Source organism: Pinus tabuliformis, chromosome 2_2 (genome assembly GCF_031772625.1).
Source record: "Pinus tabuliformis cultivar Carrire ecotype Pingquan chromosome 2_2, CPIR1, whole genome shotgun sequence".
Classification (NCBI taxonomy): domain Eukaryota; kingdom Viridiplantae; phylum Streptophyta; class Pinopsida; order Pinales; family Pinaceae; genus Pinus; species Pinus tabuliformis.
This window is the reverse complement of record NC_142300.1, coordinates 1153182078-1153186991: the sequence shown is the minus strand read 5'-3', so window position 1 is coordinate 1153186991 and position 4914 is coordinate 1153182078. Positions and strand designations below refer to the sequence as shown.

General features: G+C 47.1%; 1 pseudogene; it reads right to left on the bottom strand.

Annotated features, from left to right (window-relative positions):
- Window positions 1-2038: 2038 nt before the first annotated feature.
- On the bottom strand, window positions 2039-3775 carry LOC149197486 (18S ribosomal RNA; annotated as a pseudogene).
- Window positions 3776-4914: the final 1139 nt, after the last annotated feature.

Genomic DNA, 4914 nt, shown 5'->3' with positions numbered 1-4914 from the left:
AGGCAAAGTCGTTGAAAGATGAGGTGTGGGCTAGGACAGTGCCTTTAGCATGGATTCTTTTATGGAGTCGTATTTGGGGGTGCTCTGCAAGCTGAGGATATGTCATGATCTATCGGAGAGTTGTCTAGACCTCTTCCCTGCGTGTTCTTGCCGTTCCTCCTTACCCGGCTTAGCCGATGATTCTTCCTTCCCATCCGCTTGTTCATTCGATTTCGCTTGCTTGTTTATATAAGTTTGTAAGTGGTTTCCACTCGCTAATAAATATAGAGCACCTCGTAGCTTGCTTATAGATGGCAAGTGATTATAGGCTAGGAGTGACGGTTGCCTATGCTCATTGATTCATTGGGAAGAGTGTTACTTATGCTCCGTCAAGTCAGTCAAGCTAGGTAGTCGACCCTGCGCTCGCACCAGGGAGAGTGAGCACTATCGATATTGCACTCGATAAAGGCTGGCTTGCTTAGCTATAGATGCACCGACGGAATCCGATTGGATAGCAAAAAGAAAAATGACAAGGCCTGGAGGGACTCGCCTGAGGCCCTACTATTATAATGGGGGGTGAGGTTTTGGAAATGTCCCAACCCAACCAAACAGGGGAACTTAGTTCTCCTTACTCTCGGTGAAGTAGGCGAAGGCTAGCTAGGAGATCCCCATCTCAAGGAAAAGTGAATGGATAAATGGAATTTATTGAAATTGAGGAAATCAGAATGATTAGGATTGGAAAGATTGGATAGAGGGTGAAGGAAGAATGGAAAGGGAAATATCGATGTAAGGGAGTGAGAGAAAGATGAAAAGAAATACCTAAATCAGCTGCTGCTGAGTCAACGGTATCTGGACTTGGATCTGCTTACTCTGCTGTTGGATAAACTGATGCTGAGCCAATAGAAGAACTTGCTGGATCGACAGAAGCTGCTACGGGTGCTGCTGGACCTGGAACTATATCTACCCTTGCTTCTGTTGATGGCGGTTCTTCTACTGCTCCTGCTTAGCTTTAGGTACTGTAGCCTTTGCATCTGTCTTTCCTAGATGAGCCTTTCTCTCTGCTGGATCAATTGCTTAATTGACAGAATCTACTTCTGAATCTACTGCTCAATCTGCTACTCTTTCTTCTGTTGTTTATTCAACTACGAAATCAATGACTGCATCAATGGTTGCTTATGGGTAAACCACTGGTTATGCTACTGACCCTACTGTTGGGAAGCTACTGGTGTTGGATCTAGAGATGGAGGGTATGCAATGTATGGAACTGGGGAAACTGCTATAGATGGTGCCTTTGCTGCTTCAATGGCTTAATATACTGATGCTGGCTTTTACATGCGGAATGGCCTGGAATGACTAGGGGAATAACTCCTAAAGATATGGTTATGACTATACAAATAATGACAAGAATCCATGCCAGTACCATATATTCCTTATGTGTTAGCAAGACCTAGCTTTTAGCGTGACACCTTATCGATGCGCCTTGAAGCTTAATGCCTGCGGTCTGACTAGCTATGGGATCCACGGACCTTACAGTGACTAGGATTGAAGTGGAGCAGAATACTGACAGTGGGGAAGATTGGAACGACTATAAATAAGATGGGGCAGTTGTTGGTGAAACCAATCTTACCAACTTGAGTGGCGTTGGAACACTTGAACTCGTCATAACACCCTTATTAACACAAGTGGGAACTACATGGAATATCGGAACATCGCAAGTAAGAACTATAGCTATTGGCAGAACAACACTTATTGGAACTCCATCAGATGCCGGAACAACATAACTTGGAACATGTGCAGATTCCAAAACACTACTTATTGGAATAATCGCTTATGTCGGAACATAAGCAGTAGGAACACGTACAAATGAAGGTACGAAGCCGCCAGAGAAGAAATAGGAGGGGCAAGGGTGCGTTAGCACACTCGACTGCCTTTAGTTACTTATTTGAGAGGGGGGCCGCCATCGACGGAGTCACTCACTATTCATATGGTGAGGGTGAGCTTGCCGAACTCTCGACCCCCGGGAGAGGGACGGAGTCACTCACTATTCATATGGTGAGGGATTCGATCCAGCCACAGGTTCCCCTACGACTACCTTGTTACGACTTCACCCCAGTCGAAGACCCCACCATGGTATGCGCCAATAAGACCACCCCAACCATAGTGGGCCACACTAGTGGAACATACATAGATAGGGTGATCATTGGTCTGATGCTTCGGGCGAAATCAACTCCCAGGGTGTGACGGGCGGTGTGTACAGGGCCCGGGTACATATTCACCGCGGCATGCTGATCCGCGATTACTAGCGATTCCAACTTCATGTTCTCGAGTTGCAGAGAACAATCTGAACTGAGGCAATCTTTCCGGATTCACTCCGCCTTACGGCCTTGCTTCCCATTGTCATTGCCATTGTAGCACATGTGTGGCCCAGCCCATAAGGGCCATGTGGACTTGACGTCATCCCCACCTTCCTCCAGCATATCACTAGCAGTCTCTTGTGAGTGCAGCACGCACCTGCCTTCATAGGAGTGTCATCAATCAAAAAGAGGCGCTTGCCTCTGAGAGTTCGCTTACTCACCCTCGCCCTTGAGAAGGGGCGATGACATTGATCCGTTAGAGCATGTCTCAGAAACACAAAACGAGGGTTTCGCTCATTATAGGACTTAACCAAACATCTCACGACACGAGCTGACGAAAGCCATGCAATACCTGTATGAATTTTCGCACCATCCCGTTAAGGACATGCACATTTGTTCACATGTCAAGGGCTGGTAAGGTTCTGCACGTTGTATCGAATTAAACCACATGCTCCACCGCTTGTGTAGGCCCCCGTCAATTCCTTTGAGTTTCAGTCTTGCGACCGTACTCCCTAGGCGGAGTGTTTCATGCGTTAGCTAGGCCCCTGATCCTAATCCTACCTAGTAGGTAGGCAGACCAAGGAAGAACACTCATCGCTTACGGCATGGACTACCAAGGTATCTGATCCAGTTTGCTCCCCATGCTTTTGCACCCCAGCGTCAGTGGGGACCCAGAGAGCTGCCTTCGCGGTTGGCATTCCTTCGTATATCTTAGGATTTGATCCCTCCACACGAAATTCCACTCTCCCCTATCTCACTCAAGTGAAATGGTCAAGAAAGAACCCCGCCAGTGTTTTGGCGACTTTCACTTTCCACCCTTTTCACCGCCTACGTGGCCTTTATGCCCAGTCATTCCGAATAACACTTGCCCCCCCGTATTACTGCGACTGCTGGCACGGAGTTAGCCGAGGCTTCTTCCTCGAGTCCTGTCATGATCGAAACTCGACGAAAGAGCTTGAAAAGCGACAGTGCCCTTCTTCACCCACGCGATATTGCTGGATCGGGCGTGAGCCCATTGTCCAATATTCCCCACTGCTGCCCCCCGAGGGAGTCTGGGTCGTGTCTCAGTCCCAGTGTGGCTGATCATTCGAAAAGACCAGCTAAGCATCATTGGCTTGGTCAGCCTTTACCTAACCAACTACTTGATACTACGTGGGCTCATCGAACAGTGCGAATTAGCTTGCTTTATGAATTATTCAGGATTTGGAGTGAACTATTCGGTAGATTCCCATGCGTTACGCACCCGTTCGCCACTTTGCTTGTTGTGCCCCACGCCCAGCGCACCACTCGCATATCATTTGAGTGAGTGAGCACGCGCTAGGAGAGGGCCATTCATCTTGCCCTTCTGCCCCCACGTGGATGGATGGGGAAGCAAGCCACGTTCGACTTGCATGTGTTAAGCATATAGCTAGCGTTCGTTCTGAGCCAGGATCAAACTCTTTTTTTGAGTATGATCTATTTTGAGCATCAATTGCCCCTCACCCATATGAATGAGTGAGCGACCCCTAAATAATATAGGGCCTTTCGAATGCCGTCAACCTTCATATTCATATATTATATATGTCATTACGGTCATGATCGAATTCATGACGATCTCCCTGCCTAAATGAGATAGGTAATTACGCTTTAGCAGATCATGCATATATTATATATGTCATTATGCTATTTTGAGAGATCGAATTGTGAACTTCTTCCATTTCTTCCAGTCATTCATTAGATATGTAATTACGCTTTAGCATCGTATGGGATCTCCGCTTATTCGATCAAAGCATAAAGCAGCCTTGAGCAATATATAAACCCCCCAAAGTCGGAAGGTGAAAGAAGCAGGACTCGAAGGCTGGGCAACACATCTCCCCCCGTGGGCCGGACAAGATCTCCACGTCATTTTCTTTCTTCAATTGGCAAAGCATATCTGGTACAGCACAGGTAGTTCGTTCGTTCGCCCGTCCGTCAGTTAAATCCGTGCCAACATCAACAAGAATGGCCAACAAACAATGCCCTACTGGAAAGGCAAAGGAACGCTCTGATCGGATTTACTTATTAGTCTGCCGAGTTGGCTGGCCGGTTAGGAGCGGCCAAAGGCAAATTCTTAGTCTTCTGGGTGGGGGAGCACGCTTGGATAAAGAGTTTGTGATTCCTTCTAAGAACCCGCAGGGCAACACAGGAAGGATATCAGCCTTTCGAACCTTTAGAACAACAGTTGTTTAAAGAGCGCTCTAGAAATGAAGAGCCCTGGAAAGAGTTTAAAGAGGAGCCCTTGTGAAAGAGTTTAAAGAGGAAGGAGCCTGGTTGTTTTAGATGAAGGGGTGTTCCATCTAGCTTCGGTTGTTATAGGGCCCTTGCTTCATAGAGATGACTGGTTGTTCATATAGCCTTGCTGTTCAGATTAAGAAATGGCGGTTTTTCCATTTAGTCTCCTCCGGTTGTTATAGAGCCCCTTTCCTATAGAGACCTTGGTTCATATTGATTGACGACTCCTTGGTCCATATAGAAAGACTCCACTGTTAGAGATCCCGATTGTGTTTGTTGTAGAGCGGTTTCAATCATTCAAAATAATACCTCCATCTCGCGGTAGCGTTCC